Source organism: Amblyomma americanum, chromosome 2 (assembly GCF_052857255.1).
Source record: "Amblyomma americanum isolate KBUSLIRL-KWMA chromosome 2, ASM5285725v1, whole genome shotgun sequence".
In the NCBI taxonomy this organism is placed as follows: domain Eukaryota; kingdom Metazoa; phylum Arthropoda; class Arachnida; order Ixodida; family Ixodidae; genus Amblyomma; species Amblyomma americanum.
Window position 1 is genome coordinate 193,366,901 of NC_135498.1, and position 6,000 is coordinate 193,372,900.

Sequence of the window (6,000 nt, forward strand, 5' to 3'; positions counted from 1 at the left end):
GTGTGCAAGGCGTCAAGCTGGAGACATGAAGTAACCTGGGGCAAAGAAACGAACGAAATTGAAGAGCCCCGTCACGTAGCTTCTCCCACGCCCAATGAACAGTTCCGGGACACGCCAGCTGTTCTTATTGACGACGAGTGTTGATGATATAGTCGATCCTGATGCCTTGATCCACGAGGAAGCGATCCAGCAAGGTTGGCAGTGGTGGTCAAAGTCTTCACGGTGAAAGCTGACGAAACGTGTTGGCGTGTAGTTGCATTCCCGTTCTTCCGAAGTATGCAAGGCGCCAAGCTGGAGACATGAAGTAACCTGGGCAAAGAAACGGACGAAATTGAAGAGCCGCATCACGTAGCTGATCCCTCGCCCACTGAACAGTTCCAGGACACGCCAGCAATTCTTATGGACGACGCGTGGTGATGAAAAAGTCGATCCGGATGCCTTGATCCACGAGGAAGCGATCCAGCAAGGTTGGCAGTGGTGGTCAAAGTCTTCACGGTGAAAGCTGACGAAACGTGTTGGCGAGATGTTGCATTCCCGTTCTTCCGAAATATGCAAGGCGCCAAGCTGGAGACATGAAGCAACCTGGGCAAAGAAAGGGACGAAATTGAAGAGCCGCATCACGTAGCTGCTCCCACGCTCACTGAACAGTTCCGGGACACGCCAGCAATTCTTATCGACGGCGAGTGTTGACGAAAAATTTGATCCGGATGCCTTGATCCACGAGGAAGCGATCCAGCAAGGTTGGCAGTGGGGGTCAAAGTCTTCACGGTGAAAGCTGACGAAACGTGTTGGCGAGTTGTTGCATTCCCGTTCTTCCGAAGTATGCAAGGCGCCAAGCTGGAGACATGAAGTAACCGGGGCAAAGAAACGGACGAAATTGAAGAGCCGCATCACGTAGCTGCTCTCACGCCCACTGAACAGTTCCAGGACACGCCAGCAGTTCTTATGGACGGCGAGTGTCGATCACATAGTCGATCCGGATGTCTTGATGCACGAGGAAGCGATCCAGCAGGTTTGCGAGTGGTGGTCAGTCTTCACCGTGAGAGCTGACGAAACGTGTTGTCGAGTCGTTGCATTCCCGTTCTTCCGAAGTATGCAAGGCGCCAAGCTGGAGACATGAAGTAACCTGGGCAAAGAAACAGACGAAATTGAAGAGCCGCATTACGTAGCTGCTCCCACGCCCACTGAACAGTTCCGGGACACGCCAGATCCTTATCGACGACCAGTGTTTATGACAAAGTCGATCCGGATGCGTTGATCAACGAGGAAGCGATCCAGCAGGTTTGCCAGTGGTGGTCAAAGTCTTCACAGTGAAAGCTGACGAAACCTGTTGGCGAGTCGTTGCTTTCCGTGCTTCCGAAGTATGCAAGGCGCAAAGCTGGAGAAATGAAGTAACCTGGGCAAAGAAACGGACGAAATTGAAGAGCCGTATCACGTAGCTGCTTCCACGCCCACTGAACAGTTCCAGGACACGCCAGCACTTCATATCGACGACGAGTGTTGATGACATAATCGATCCGGATGTATTGATGCACGACGAAGCGATCCAGCATGTTTGTCAGTGGTGGTCAGCCTTCACCCTGAAAGCTGACGAAACGTGTTGGCGAGTCGTTGCATTCCCGTGCTTCCGAAGTATACAAGGCGCTAAGCTGCAGGCATGAAGTAACCTGGGCAAAGAAACGGACGAAATAGAAGAGCCGCGTCACGTAGCTGCTCCCACGCCCTCTGAATAGTTCCGGGACACGCCAGCAGTTCTCATTGACGACGAGTGTTGATGATGTAGTCGATCCTGATGCCTTGATTCATGAGGAAGCCATCAGCAGTGTTGTCAGTGGTGGTCAAAGTGTTCACCGTGAAAGCTGACGAAACGTGTTGGCGAGTCGTTGCATTCCCGTGCTTCCGAAATATACAAGGCGCCAAGCTGGAGACATGAAGTAATCCGGACAAAGAAACGGACGAAATTGAAGAGCCGCATCACGTAGCTGCTCCCACGCCCACTGAACAGTTCCGGGACACGCCAGCAGTTCTTATCGACGACGAGTGTTGATGACATAGTTGATCCGGATGCCTTGATCCACGAGGAAGCGATCGAGCAGGGTTGCCAGTGGTGGTCAAAGTGTTGTATCGTAGTCATGATAATTAGCAATCAAACAGTACACGTAGCATACGGTCGAGCCCATCTGTCTTCTCCTACTTTGTCGTCTTCTCTCCCCCCATGCGCGCGAGTGCGTGCAGCGCACTTGCCACACTTCATCTTTATCACATTTCCGCCGCACTTAAAAAAAACAAAATGTCTAGCGGATGTCATAGTCTTTGAACCATGCGGGCCGCTTCTTTTTGCGAGTACTTCGGCGCGGCGCCGCAGGAGGTGAAGCCGCAGTTGCCGCTGTGGATTTACTACACGAGGGTTGAGGAGCGGCTGCCGATTCCGGAGCGGGCGGAACGGCTGGCATCATATGGATTTAAGGCGCGTCCGAAGAAGGACCCTGGACCACGGTTCCGGACTGTGGACTGGGCGGCGGCATTCGGTTGCCGTCGATAGGCGGCGAAATATCAGCGAAAAGGGCCGCTGGAGCTGAGGAGGACAGTTGCTGCTGAACTACTTCTGGGCGAACCGCAGAAAACTTGGACGAGTGGCACACTCGCCCTTCATCCAGCAGATAAGATGCAGGTCCACGCTGCTCCACAACCTTCCGAGGCTCCGAAAACCGAGCTGACAGTTTGCCTCGCACATTTGGTTTGCGGACACGCACGTACTGGCCAATCTGAAAGTCACGACACTGGGCGCCACTCCGCTGGTCCGCATAAATCTTGTATTGCGCTTGTTTCTCGTCAAGCCTCTGCCGCAAAAGCTTAAGCGCTTTTGTCGGATCCATTGAGAAGGACTGATCCGGCAGTACTATGACGTTAAGTCTTCTGCGGGGCAACCAGTCATGAAGTAGGACAGCTGGTGCAATTCCTGTCGTGGCATGGGGCGTACAGCGGTAGACACCGAGGTAGTCCACAATCGCTGTACTTAGGTAACCTGGACAAATAAACGGACGAAATTGAAGAGCCGCATCACGTAGCTGCTCCCACGCCCACTGAACAGTTCCGGGACACGCCAGCAGTTCTTATCGACGACGAGTGTTGATGACATAGTTGATCCGGATGCCTTGATCCACGAGGAAGCAATCCAGCAGGTTTGCCCGTGGTGGTCAGTCTTCACCGTGAAAGCTGACGAAACGTGCTGGCGAGTCGTTGCATTCCCGTGCTTCCGAAGTATACAAGGCGCTAAGCTGCAGGCATGAAGTAACCTGGGCAAAGAAACGGACGAAATTGAAGAGCCGCGTCAAGTAGCTGCCCCCACGCCCAATGAACAGTTCCGGGACACTCCAGCTGTTCTTATTGACCACGAGTGTTGATGATATAGTCGTTCCTGATGCCTTGATCCACGAGGAAGCGATCCAGCAAGGCTGGCAGTGGTGGTCAAAGTCTTCACGGTGAAAGCTGACGAAACGTGTTGGCGAGTCGTTGCATTCCCGTTCTTCCGAAGTTTGCAAGGCGCCAAGCGGGAGACATGAAGTAACCTGGGCAAAGAAACAGACGAAATTGAAGAGTCGCATCACGCAGCTGATCCCACGCCCACTGAACAGTTCCAGGACACGCCAGAAGTTCTTATCGACGACCAGCGTTTATGACAAAGTCGATCCGGATGCGTTGATCAACGAGGAAGCGATCCAGCAGGTTTGCCAGTGGTGGTCAAAGTCTTCACAGTGAAAGCTGACGAACCGTGTTGGCGAGTCGTTGCATTTCCGTGCTTCTGAAGTATACAAGGCGCTAAGCTGGAGACATGAAGTAACCTGGGCAAAGAAACAGACGAAATTGAAGAGCCGCATCACGTAGCTGCTCCCACGCCCACTGAACAGTTCCGGGACACGCCAGCACTTCATATCGACGACGAGTGTTGATTACATAGTCGATCCGGATGTCTTGATGCACGAGCAAGCGATCCAGCAGGTTTGCACGTGGTGGTCAGTCTTCACCGTGAAAGCTGACGAAACGTGTTGGCGAGTCGTTGCATTCCCGTTCTTCCGAAGTATGCAAGGCGCCAAGCTGGAGACATGAAGTAACCTGGGCAAAGAAACGGACGAAATTGAAGAGCCCCATCACGTAGCTGATCCCTCGCCCACTGAACAGTTCCAGGACACGCCAGCAGTTCTTATCGACGGCGAGTGTTGATGACATAGGCGATCCAGATGCCTTGATCCACAAGAAAGCGACCCAGCAGGTTTGCCAGTGGTGGTCAAAGTCTTTACCGTGATAGCTGACGAAACGTGTTGGCGAGTTGTTGCGTTCCCGTGCTTCCGAAGTATTCAAGACGCTAAGCTGGAGGCATGAAGTAACCTGGGCAACGAAACGGACGAAATTGAAAAGCCGCACCACGTAGCTGATCCCACGCCCACTGAACAGTTCCAGGACACGCCAGCAGTTCTTCTCGACGGCGAGTGTTGATGACATAGTCGATCCGGATGCCTTGATCCATGAGGAAGCGATCCAGCAGGTTTGCCACTGGTGGTCAAAGTCTTCACCGTGAAAGCTGACGAAACGTGTTGGCGAGTTGTTGCATTCCCGTGGTTCCGAAGTATTCAAGACGCTAAGCTGGAGGCATGAAGTAACCTGGGCAACGAGAGGGACGAAATTGAAGAGCCGCATCACGTAGCTGCTCCCACGCAAACTGAAGAGTTCCTGGACACGCCAGCAATTCTTATCGACGACGAGTGTTGATGAAAAAGTCGATCCGGATGCCTTGATCCACGAGGAAGCGATCCAGCAGGGTTGCCAGTGGTGGTCAAAGTCTTCACCGTGAAAGCTGACGAACCGTGTTGGCGAGTCGTTGCATTCCCGTGCTTCCGAAGTATACAAGGCGCTAAGCTGCAGGCATGAAGTAACCTGGGCAAAGAAACGGACGAAATAGAAGAGCCGCGTCACGTAGCTGCTCCCACGCCCTCTGAATAGTTCCGGGACACGCCAGCAGTTCTCATTGACGACGAGTGTTGATGATGTAGTCGATCCTGATGCCTTGATTCATGAGGAAGCCATCAGCAGTGTTGTCAGTGGTGGTCAAAGTGTTCACCGTCAAAGCTGGCGAAACGTGTTGGCGAGTCGTTGCATTCCCGTGCTTCCGAAATATACAAGGCGCCAAGCTGTAGACATGAAGTAATCCGGACAAAGAAACGGACGAAATTGAAGAGCCGCATCACGTAGCTGCTCCCACGCCCACTGAACAGTTCCGGGACACGCCAGCAGTTCTTATCGACGACGAGTGTTGATGACATAGTTGATCCGGATGCCTTGATCCACGAGGAAGCGATCGAGCAGGGTTGCCAGTGGTGGTCAAAGTGTTGTATCGTAGTCATGATAATTAGCAATCAAACAGTACACGTAGCACACGGTCGAGCCCATCTGTCTTCTCCTACTTTGTCGTCTTCTCTCCCCCCATGCGCGCGAGTGCGTGCAGCGCACTTGCCACACTTCATCTTTATCACATTTCCGCCGCACTTAAAAAAAACAAAATGTCTAGCGGATGTCATAGTCTTTGAACCATGCGGGCCGCTTCTTTTTGCGAGTACTTCGGCGCGGCGCCGCAGGAGGTGAAGCCGCAGTTGCCGCTGTGGATTTACTACACGAGGGTTGAGGAGCGGCTGCCGATTCCGGAGCGGGCGGAACGGCTGGCATCATATGGATTGAAGGCGCGTCCGAAGAAGGACCCTGGACCACGGTTCCGGACTGTGGACTGGGCGGCGGCATTCGGTTGCCGTCGATAGGCGGCGAAATATCAGCGAAAAGGGCCGCTGGAGCTGAGGAGGACAGTTGCTGCTGAACTACTTCTGGGCGAACCGCAGAAAACTTGGACGAGTGGCACACTCGCCCTTCATCCAGCAGATAAGATGCAGGTCCACGCTGCTCCACAACCTTCCGACGCTCCGAAAACCGAGCTGACAGTTTGCCTCGCACATT